Consider the following 12,807-nt stretch of genomic DNA (forward strand, 5'->3'; position numbering starts at 1 on the left):
CCAATTAGTCCTTGAGCACCAGTGGTAACATTATTCACTTGAATGAGTTTCAATTGCTGCATAACTTATGGTTATGTCAAACTTTTCCATTCATTTCTTGCTTTTCAGAATACTTTTTTGATGCAATTTTATATTTTCAAACATGACAAGTTAAATATGAATTCATTTAAATATATAGTTTTGTACTTTTTCTACCATGTAAATGTACAATGTATATAAAAGTTATAACAAGTATTTGTAAATATATGATGAGGAGTGGAACAATAAAAAGCCAGTGAAGTTTCCTTAAACACTGAGCACAATGCATATTTTCTCTGTTGGTAAATTATTTAATTTTTTCATCATGCTTCCATATTTAAGACAAGTATAATTCAGAAAACAAACTAACTGCGGTGGTGGTGCTGCGGTAGCATTGTCGCCTCACAGTAAGATGTTGTCCGGTTCGATTCTCAGCTAGAGAGTCTTTTGTGTGGAGACATGTGTGAATGGGTGTACCTTCGTTGAGGGTTGTGTGTCAGAGCCGGCAACTCGGCACGTAAAAATCTACTGCCAATCAATAGTGGACCGGAGTTCCGCTGTGGCAACCCCTAACCGGGAAAAGACGAAAAACACAGCAACATAATTCAGAAAACAAACTACTGATGGTAAAGTACTTTTGTAAATCAAATATACTTAGGTTCTAAATTGGTTAGTTTGTATTAGGCTACATTTTGCAAATTCAGATGGCAAAAAAAAGCATGCATTCATCTTTGATTTTGGACACCACTCAATCCATCAAGAAGAATGCAATTCAACAAATGACATTTATTACTGAAGAGGTGCTGTGACATAACAAGAGATATGTTAGAATGTGACTGGAAAAGGAAAACTCAAGTGACTTTACAAAATAATAGAATATAGTCTTTCCTTCGCTGTCTGTGGATAAAACGCTGTTTATTTTGAAAGCAACTGAATACCATCTTGAGAGGATTCATCTGGCACATGAAGTTTGTAAGTGTTGAGAAAAGGACACATATCTGAAAAAAATCTCCATTGTTTACTTGTGAAAGGAAAGGAAACACTGAAAAGAGAGATATTTTATATAATTTACCTTACTGTGTTTTAGAAAATTATGTTTCATTCTGATAGAGTCACAGATATGTGTGGCACCAGCATTTGTCCATTCAATAATAATATATTCAACAAAGTCACACATGATTGATGTTTCCAGGATTATGCATGTCATTTATGCAGTAGAGGTTGTGATTTTTATTAAATAGTAATCAATTTTGTTTCCTGAATTACAGCAATGGATACTTCTTAAATATCACTTTAAAGAGATTTGGTTGTGGTATAAACTGTTGTCTAACAACTCATTACAGCCGAGTGCACCTCCAGGTGTTTCTGCAGTTACTTCCAACTGTGCCTCTAGGCATTACATATTGCTTGTTCATATTTGCATTAATAATTCCAAAATACATATTGCTTGTTCATATTTGCATTAATAATTCCAAAACCATGCTACATACAAGGTATCAGAATATTTTATCTTGAAGCATACATGATGGCAAAGACAACTGTATTGATATTTGACCTTTGTCAATGGGTGTTTGTTAGAAATTTAAGGTGATAACTTCATTTTTTTAAAGGCTGAAGCCACACCCACTGGGACTTAAAGGTACACACTCAAAAGTGCTGTACTGGAGGGAATGAGTTTTTAAATACTAGGCATCTGAGATTACAATGGACATACATGTAAGACTAATTTTCAGGGATGTCCGAACTTTACCAGCTACAAGCTGCAGCACATTACAAAGCACTGGAAGAAAAAGGAAACAGTGACTGTGGCTTGGCATATTCAGTGTAAAAGGACTGCAGAGAAAGCCTGAATCTGAATACGGTACACATGGTTTCATGTTCACTTAGGTAAGTTAATGATTTCAGCAATAAGCATGTATGACTGGATTATCTTAAAGAAACAAAGAGTAAACAGAAATGAGAAAAAGTATTTCATTGTCATTATATTACTGATGATCTTGCTGTGTTATAAAGTAATAAAATCAGATGTGCCATATTTAGAGGTATACACCATCCCATAATGATAATAGTAATGTGAATGACTATTCATTAAGAGTGCCACTGTTAAAGGAAAAAAAGTCGTACATTCTAACAGAAAATGTTAAATGTTAATGAAATACCATATGATAAAAAAATAGTACTGTAAACTAACCGAAATACATAGACACTGAAAGTATGAAAGGGAACAGATCTGAATTAAACTTGTGTAATTTTAAACAACTTTAGTAATTTACTTTTGGAAATGTAGGCCTATAAAATATCCCCTCCATTTAAAGGGGGGGGGATGAATTTAGGAAAATTGTGAATAAGTGTGTTTGTAGGAAAATGTGTCTAATATATAGCTATGAAAAGCGTACTGGAATGAAAGGGAGTTCTTTAAAAAAGTCATTATGGATAATGAAGACTGCCACCATCGAAAAGGTATTCCATATATTATAGAAGCTCAATTAATTCAGGCTATCTTGTCTCTTTTTGACAAGTGCAAACATATTTCTGACACGTGTGTCCATGGTTTGAAAACCATCTTTCTTGATTTAACATGTTTGCTCAGAGTTCTAAAACATGTCTGACATGAGAAAATAGAGACAACACCACATCTCAAGGAGTCATATTAAACTTTATTGTATATGTAGTTATTTCATATAATATAATATAATATAATATAATATAATATAATATAATATAATATAATAAAGGACCGGTTGAGATGGTTTGGGAAAATTGTGAGGATGACCACTGGGTGCTTCTCATGCTAACAGTAGTTGTATGCATAGTCCAGTAGAAAGAGACTCTGGGGCAGTCACGGAACATTGTAGAAATATTTATCTCTCAGTTCTCCTCGAGTCACCTCACAAACCCGAATGATGAAATGAGGACTGTTGGTATAGATGTGGAAATCTGTTCTGACTTGCTTAGCTTGGTATGACTATGACCTTCTCAAAGACAAGAAATTTAGAAAATGGATAGGTGGTTGGATGGCTAAAGCAGCAATACAAACACTGTGCTATGCATAATGAAGCTCATACAGCTCCTGCTTAGGAATCATGAATTCCCATCATTTCTTATACTTCTGTATACAGCTTGTTACCTGAGACTTTTTATTTATTTGCGTATTTCTGCCTAAATATCTTGAAGTTTAATTGCATTCAACATATTATTTATGTCAGTAGAATAACACAAGTTTACAGTTGTTGTTTTACACAGAATTGCATGTCATCATAGCTTGCATTAAGTATTATAAGAAAACATAATCCCAGCAATTATATCTGTGGTGTTCTATATTTACTTAAATATATACATACATATATATATATATATATATATATATATATATATATATGTATATATTTATATATATGTGTATGTGTGTGTATAACGTGTGTAGCCAAATTAATGATCATGTAATTAACTACTGCAAAATCAACTCTGAATGAATTATTTTTTATATATTCACAGTCTGAAAAAGTCAGAAATAGATTTCTGAATACTGCATATACAATGCAGTTGTGATTTGTTATAACTGAAATATTAGCAAAATATAACTAGAAGTAATTATAGTTTTCTACAGGTACTGTATTCCCATATTCCATGAAGTGAGCAGACCATTTTGCAAGTTCAGTATACTAACTTTGAGGTCAGGCTTCTTTTGAGACAGAGGGAATACTTGATTTTTCAGCAAACAGTAATAGTTTTAGCAGTATAAAGTAGGCAAAACATTTTACAGATATCTTTCAAAAGAGATAAATAGAGGAAATGTATGATTAAAGGAGATTTTATATGGTGAAAGGTCAAGAATGAGTTCACAACCAGAACTGATACTTCTTAGGAGTACCCATGCGTGTGTGTGTGTGTGTGTGTGTGTGTGTGTGTGTGTGTGTGTGTGTGTGTGTGTGTGTGTGTGCGTGCATGCAAGCGTGTGTATCTGTGGGTTGGAGTATGTGCCTATATGTTTCACATGTGTGAGTGTGTGTGTGTGTCTATGCCTGTGTATACACCTCATTTGTGTGTATGTGTGTGTGTGTGTGTGTGTGTGTGTGTGTGTGTGTGTGTGTGTGTGTGTGTGTGTGTGCATGCACATGTGTGTGTATGTGTAAAAATATGAAGAATTTCTTGAGTTAAAAGATGTGGAATATGATGCTGGGGTAGTTCTTAGAAAACTTGTAGGTTCATAGGTTAGTACTAGGCTAACTGCCCTTGAGAAGCCTAGCCAATTACCTCTTGTGAGACTCAAACCCTGCACTTTGTGTTTGTAAAGCAAACACCTTAACCATTAGGCCACCCTCCCAACCCCCTGAAACCAGAAAAACAATTTTTGGCTGCTGATAAAGAAATTGGATCAGGGCACAAATAGCAGCTATGAATTATATGAAGCCAAGAATATATTTGCAACTGCTTACAGGAAAGCAGCAACTAAGTTATGACATTTTATGATAGGAAAGAAAGCTGCATTTGGAGAGAACAAATGCTTTACAGTTTGCAAGCAGATCACACTTGTAAGTGAGACAAGTTCCGAAAATAAAAAGAGAACATGGACAGGCAGATTCTCAGAGGTCAGTAGTTCTTAATTTTGTAGCAAATTGCTTTAAATAAAAACCTGAAAAGATGGAAAATATTTATTTTGTATTTGTCATTTGTTAATTGGGTGGGTGAACTGGTCTGTTGGTCCTTTTCAGCCATGACCCAGGCTCTTGAGGAGCAAACAGACAAACATTCAGTTTTTACAATTGGGCTGCATATTTTTATTTAAAAATGTGCATTCAGTAGAGTAGTGGTTAGAGCACTTATAAAACAATTAAGAGACCATTTGGCATGTTTCTTTAAGGAAAAAGAATACAGATTGTTGATATACAGGCAATATTGTAAGAGAAGATAGAACATGCATACAGAAATTGCAAAAAATATGAAAGCAAGTGATGTGGGCACTTCAAGTCATGTACAAGTAGCAACAGTGCACTCACTATGTAGAAAACTAAGGGAGGGAAATTTAAAGTGAGTTTTAGTAAAATAAATCATGTAGCACTGAGCATGCTTGGATAAAATTCATTACAAAACCTAAAGATTGCCAGACATCATGTTAAAACAACAGGTGACTTAAGGGATAAAATGATGCCTAACAGAAGTGTTACCCTCAGCCTTGGTTATGGTCTTGTACTAATTTCAAGATATTGAGCTTCAAGAAGAAATTAAGGGTTACAATGTACAAATCAGTGGACAGCAGAGCAGAGCATATGAGATACATCATTTCACATTACTACTACTATTACTATTAAGTGCATCATCTATGAAACCATATAATTAGTCTATTTCACATTACTACAACTATTTCTGTTAAGTGCTTCATCTATGAAAGCATATAATTAGTCTATTTCACATTACTACTACTATATCTGTTAAGTGCATCATCTATGAAAGCATATAATTAGTCTATTTCACATTACTACTACTATTTGTGTTAAGTGCATCATCTATGAAAGCATATAATTAGTCTATTTCACATTACTACTACTATATCTGTTAAGTGCATCATCTATGAAAGCATATAATTAGTATATTTCACATTACTACTACTATTTGTGTTAAGTGCTTCATCTATGAAAGCATATAATTAGTCTATTTCACATTACTACTACTATTTGTGTTAAGTGCTTCATCTATGAAAGCATATAATTAGTCTATTTCACATTACTACAACTATTTCTGTTAAGTGCTTCATCTATGAAAGCATATAATTAGTATATTTCACATTACTACTACTATTTGTGTTAAGTGCTTCATCTATGAAAGCATATAATTAGTCTATTTCACATTACTACTACTATTTGTGTTAAGTGCTTCATCTATGAAAGCATATAATTAGTCTATTTCACATTACTACTACTATTTGTGTTAAGTGCATCATCTATGAAAGCATATAATTAGTCTATTTCACATTACTACAACTATTTCTGTTAAGTGCTTCATCTATGAAAGCATATAATTAGTATATTTCACATTACTACTACTATATCTGTTAAGTGCATCATCTATGAAAGCATATAATTAGTCTATTTCACATTACTACTACTATTTGTGTTAAGTGCATCATCTATGAAAGCATATAATTAGTCTATTTCACATTACTACTACTATTTGTGTTAAGTGCATTATCTATGAAAGCATATAATTAGTCTGAGAAGTAAAAAGAGGTCAATAAGTGCAAGAGAGAGAAAATGAGATGTTAGATACAAAAAAACTATTTTTCCAAGCCTCTCCAAGGCCAAAAGAATGGCCTGTATGGGTCTAGACAACATCCCAAGCTGATTTCTAAACTATCTAAAACAAGACCTAGTGGAACCACTTGGCACTCTCATTAACCATAGCCTGATCACTGGCTTTGTTCCAGCAGAGTGGAGAACAGCAACAGTAATTCCTTTGCACAAAGGGACTCCATCAACTGACCCTGGGAACTAGGGACTCATAAACCTAACCAGCCTTATCTGCAAGGCCATGGAAAGAATCATAATGGAATGAATGGAGAGATGATGTCAGCAGCAAAGGATAGTAGTATTGCTCAAACTGAATTCATCCTCAAGTCTTGGTGAGTACCTTCACAAGGTGGACCCTGTTTTTCACAAAATCTCAACAAGATGACACTGATATATAAATTGTATTATATAGCATATATCATGGACAGAAGTAGGTCAAAAATAAAAAAAAGATAGCTGGGTGCACAAGACCCAGGATAAAAAAATCCTTAATCCTGGTAGATGATGCACTGGTGCCAGGACTGGAAAAAATGAAAGTGTAGAATCCTCAAAATATGGAAACATTCCTAGAATAAGGATAGGCCAGGCCCAGGGGGTGGATGGCCCCTGTTGTAGAAGGAAGTAGCAGTCCACAAAAATCATAAAAACTGATATACCAAAGAAGAGCCATAAAGATGATAGAGTGGACTATTGAGGATAAGAAAGAAATTATGTATTGTTACTATTGTGCAAAAAGCTCAGGATTCCAGAAACAACATATACAAAAAGGTTAAGAGAGAAATTACAGGAAAGAAAAAATACTTCCACAAGAAAAAGTGTCAGAAGCTTCAAATAAAAATTTGTGTTCATTAATACAACAGATTTGTAAAAAAAACAGTATATAGACCAAGAAACTTTGATCTGATTGGAAAAAAAGGCATCTGAGGAAGTGCAAAAATATAAACAACAAAACTTAGAGATTTTTAAAAAGTATAAAAAAGAAATATGGACATGGGAAAGAAAGAGAGATTTGACATGGTGCAATATTTATGTAAAGTTGAAAGTCAAATTAATCAATATAAAGAAGGCAGCCCCAAAGATATTCGAAGAGCAATGGAGGCAAAGGCATCCAAATATGGAAAATCTCAAAATAAAAAAATAATATCACAGAGAGGGAATGTAGAAAAGAAGATTAGTAAAGTAGATGTTAAAAAAATAGAAGTTGAAGTTATGGAGTGCCTGTGAAGTGAAGGATTTGGTGTGGAAAGTCTAGCACAGGTTACATCGCAGCATGATGGAACAAGTCCCCAAAGTAAGGAGAAGCAGGAAGATCAGGAGACATCTGAAGAAGAAATATGGATGGGGGAAAGAAAAAGAGACTTAATATGGTGTAATGTCTATGCAAAGGAGAAAGCAAAACTAATCAGTACAAAAAGAACAGCACCAAAGATATTTGAAGAGAAATACAGACATGTAAAACTTTTCAATACAAAAAATAAGAAGACAAAAAGGGAAAGTAGAAAAGGAGATTAGGAATGGAGAAGTTAAAGAAATAGAAACTGAGGTTATGGAGTACCTGCAGTGTAGAAAATCTAATTCAGAAAGCACCACAACAGGATAGAGCAATGTTCATCCAAATTAAGGTGAAACCATTGGAACAGGAAGCAATTGGTCAGGTGCCATATAAAGATATTTTGGAGCCTTCCACAGGAAACCAGTATGAATGTTCACTTGAAGCTGGACAGCAAGGGAAGGAACAGGAAACTGTGGAAACTCTGATGCAGCAGTCAATGTTGAGGAGTGATAGGCAAGTGACGTCCCATATGACAGAGCAACGGATGGCACGGGATAAAATTGAAGAGAATGTGCAACAGGAAGATGCTATAGAACTTTCTATAGAATGCATGCAGAAAATAGAAAACAAAAAAATGTGTCCTCAGTTTAGAAGAAAATGAGCAAAGAGAAGAGTTGCTTGGTTTAATAGACATACCATAGACATATTAAGATCAATGAAAGTAATAGATTGTAGAAGGTCAATAAAACCCCAAAAGTCAGACGTTTGATAAAATAAATGAACACAGTAATTAGGACTGTCCATAGAGATCCATGCAATATAACAGAAGTAAACAGGATATATTACTGTGTAGCTAACTTAATAAGTCATAAAGTTCTACCAGAAAAACACAGGGTAGTGAGGGAAAGGATGGAGAGAAATTGAATACCTTCATGGAAGTATCAAGTAAAGAAAACTATAAAGCAATTAAGACAAGAAGTGCCACTGTTAGAAGAGTATAAAAGAGGAAACAGATCAACAAAATACTTAGAAAGGCGTGATAAAAGCAATGCGCAATATTGAACAGATCAGGATCTATCATGCATTATCACAAATAACAAACTAAATTTTCAGCACAGGTAGAAAAACTTAGAAGACACACAGGTAAATATAAAGGAAAAGTACAAAATAAGTAATTTGTTGATGATCCAAAAAGTTTTATAGAGAATCGGAAAACAAGGTAAAAAGGATTGAAAGACTGCCAAAAAAAGAACAAATAGATACATTTTGGAGAAGTATTTATGAAGATCCTGGCAACTGCGGTGGTGGTGCTGTGGTAGCATTGTCGCCTCACAGTAAGACATTGTCCTGTTCGATTCTCAGCTAGAGCGTCTTCTGTGTGGAGACATGCGTGAATGGGCGTACCTTCATTGAAAGTTGTGTGTCAGGGCTGGCAACTCGGCACGTAAAAATCTACTGCCAATCATTAGCGAACCAGAGTTCTGCTGTGGCGACCCCTAACTGGGAAAAGCCGAAAGACACAACAACATTTATGAAGATCCTGTGGAACATAACAGAGATGCTAAATGGATAAAAGAAGTAAAAAAAAGAATAACAAATTTAAAGGTACAGGATAGGAAATAGGGTAAAGTAACAGCCAGACAGATTGAAACAAAGTTAAGAAAAGCCTCTAATTGGAAAACCCTATGCCCAGATGCAGTACCTAACTTTTAGCTAAAAGTATTAACACCTTTGCACAAAGATTTAGCTCTGAGTAAGAAATATTTATATGCACTCCCTGAACAGACACCAACCTGGCTAACAGCAGGAAAAAAACAATACACCTACTTAAGACTGAACCTGCAAACTACCCTAAAATTTATAGACCATAACTTGCTTTCTGACAATGTATAAACTATACACTGGAATTGATGCCGACAGAGTTTATAGTCATTTAGAAGAAAACTCAACTATGGCAGTAGAACAAAAGGGCATTAAAAAAAAGTCATATGGAGCAAAGGATCATTTGTTAAGTAAAAAGTATTGGAGAACTGTAAAAACTGTAACTGTAAAAGGGGAAGAATCTAAGTATGGCATGGATTGACTACAAGAAAACATTTGATAGTATCCCACATTCATGGATAAAAGACTGCTTAAAAATGTATAAGATGCAACCTACATGGATCAATTACATTACAGTGACCATGAAACAGTGGAAGACCACTTTGCAATTAAGCCATGATAAAGGACAAATTATTATTCCAGGGAGAAAATTTCAAAGGAGGATACTCTAGGGTGAATCTCTGTCACTGCTGCTATTCTGTCTTGACCTTAATCCATTAAGCTGTCTACATAACGGGTCTATATTATAACAGCGAACGATCAAATGACCGAACGTTTTTATATCAAACTCAAAAGTTCAAATTCGCAACACATCGAACTACCAGAACAGTGATTTTTTTTCACAGGGAAAAACATCACTGTTCCCAAAAAAACAAACAAACAAAAAAAAACACACATTTAAAAATTACATAACGTGGGGGTCTTCGCCCTCCCCCACACCCCCCTACTTAAATATATCAACTCCAAGATCGCACTACAGTGCCGAAAACGGCAAAGTGATGGAAGCGGCCAAGTGACTTCTTTCCCAGAGAAAGAATGCACTTATATGCAGTTTCATTATTTTGCATTTTCGACATTTGAAGTTCGACCAAGACGCATTCGACAAAATGCGTCTTCGGTCTTCTGATAGGAACCCTACTTAACAGCTTAGGCCACGGCTGTAATTTGGCTCCTAGAAAACAACAAAGTGTAAAGACTTCTCATCTTCTCTTTGTCATCATCATCTTCTTTTGGCTGTTCCCATTAGTGGTCGGCACAGTGGATCATCTGTTTCCATTTCTTCCTGTCCTCTGCATCCTGCTCTGTCACACCAACCACCTGCATGTCCTCTCTCACCACATCCATAAACCTTATCTTAGGCCTTTCTCTTTTACTGTTACCTGGTAACTTCATCCTTAGCATCTTTTTCCCAATATACTCAGCATCCCTCCTCAGCACATGTCCAAACCAACGTAATCTTGCCTGTCTGGCTTTGTCTCCAAACCATCCAACCAGGGCTGACCCTCTAATATACTTATTCCTAATTCTGTCCACCCTCGTTACACCCATTGCAAATCTTAACATCTTTAACTCTGCCACATCCAGCTCTAACTCCTGCCTTTTTGTTAGTGCCACTGTCTCCAACCCATATAACATAGCTGGTCTCACTACCCTCTTGTAGACCTTCCCTTTTACTCTTACTGATACTCGTATGTCACAAATCACTCCTGACACTCTTCTTCACCCACTCCATCCTGCCTGTACTGTCTTCTTCACCTCTCTTCCACATTCACCATTACTCTGAAATATTGATCCCAAGTATTTAAACTCATCCACCTTTCCCACCTCTACTCCTTGCATCCTCACCATTCCTCTATTCTCCCTCTCATTCACACACATATATTCTGTCTTAGTCCTGCTGACCTTCATTCATCTTCTCTTCTCTTTGTCAGTGATTTAAAACTGGATAGCTCAGCAGATGAGGAACTGAAAGCACAACTGCAAGTTGTCAAAACGTTTTGCAGGTGATAGAATGTCATTTGGCTTGATAATTGTGCAAAAGCAACCTTTAAAGCAGGAAAACTGCAGCATCAAAAAAACATCAGTTAGGGACAAGAATGTGATATAAAAGAACTTGAGCAAGAGAGAGTATATGCATATTACGGAATTGATGAAGGATCAACAATAAAACATGAACAAATGTGAATAAAACTTAGGAATACTTTAGAAGACTCCTGAAAACAGCATTGCCATCTGGAAACAAAGTTAAAACTATAAACCAATTTGCTCTTCCTGTCCCAACTTACAGTTTTAGAGTGACTGTCCTAAAATGCATTGGATAGATTAGACAGGAAAGCAAGAACGGTGCTTCATGCTCACCAAATGATTTATAAAAATCATTGCATACCAAGATTATATATTCCCCATTCTGGAGCAGACATGGGCCTCCTTGAAATTGATTACATGTATAGGTCTGCAATCATGTGACTGCACACATATCTGCTGACCTCACAAGACCCAAACATAGTGAAAGTTGTGAAACATGAGGAGAATAAGATAACTTCTCTGCTTAATCTAGCGGAAGCACATCTGTGTCAAGCAGGAATTGAAATGAAATCAGAAGTAGATAAAAATCTGGCAGCAATTGAATGTGCCAAAAAACAAATGAAAGAATATAAGATGAAGGACCAGATGAAAAGGCATAAATATAGTTGCAAATATAGAAAATTTCTGAACCTCATGTTGAACACAGGAATTATTAAGAAGAGAGATGAATTCAAACCAAGAGATGAACAGTTAATATAGGTGGCCCAAGATAGTGGCCTATGTACATGTTGGTTTGCAAAGTCCATTGAACATATGTGACAAACAGGCAAATGTAGGTTTTGTAAAACAGAACTGGAAACAGTAGCACACCTCGTTGCTGATTGTGACATACTAATTGCTTAAGGACTGTATACTGAAAGGCATAATAATATGGCCAGACTGTTGCTCTGGGGATTGTGCAAACATTATGGTATTGAAGTGGCTGAAAAACACTGGAAACATGAGCCACAAAGCACCCATTACCAACAGTTCAAAAGAAAGATGCTAGAAAACCAGATATGGTGGTCCATGAAAAGAAGGCAAAAGTAGCATTGATTATTGAAATCGCCACACCCAGTGACTACAATGTCTTGCATACAGACACACTTCTGGCTGACATCAAAGATTGAAACAATACCAATTTCATGAACTTTAATTGTACTTTGACTTAGGAATGGGGTCCATTCTCGTCAAGGTATTAGAAACCCAAAAGACTTGGAGAAATTAAAAAAGAGAGAAACTATATCAACAAGGACATAGATGACCTCCAAACTCTTGACCCGACCCAGTCTGGTTTCATCAAGGGTAAATCTTACTTATTAAACCTGGCAGACTTTTTGAGAATGTCACCAAAGCCTTGAATGAGGGCAGAGCAGTGCATACTCTTTATCTTGAGTTAGTCAAGGCTTTTGACACAATTCCCCACTGAGAAATCATTGAGAACCTCTCCCAGCTGAGGATTAAGCCATGTGTCACTAGATGAGTAGTCAGTTGGCTCACTGAGAGAATGCACACTGTCAAAGTTGGAGAGTCCATCTCCCAACAGTAGACAAGTTACCAGTGGGG

The 12,807-nt window shown here is 35.7% G+C and overlaps 1 protein-coding gene across 2 annotated transcripts in view; it reads left to right on the top strand.

The window, feature by feature from the left end:
* Positions 1-306, top strand: part of FST (follistatin) — a 61,436-nt gene extending 61,130 nt beyond the window's left edge. For both annotated transcript variants that reach the window (XM_044063903.1, XM_044063902.1), the window contains exon 6: positions 1-306. This exon is cut by the window's left edge. The gene's annotated coding sequence lies outside the window, so the exon portion shown is untranslated.
* The last annotated feature ends 12,501 nt before the right edge of the window (positions 307-12,807 follow it).

Source organism: Protopterus annectens, chromosome 2.part2 (assembly GCF_019279795.1).
Source record: "Protopterus annectens isolate FY-2018-M chromosome 2.part2, PAN1.0, whole genome shotgun sequence".
Classification (NCBI taxonomy): domain Eukaryota; kingdom Metazoa; phylum Chordata; order Ceratodontiformes; family Protopteridae; genus Protopterus; species Protopterus annectens.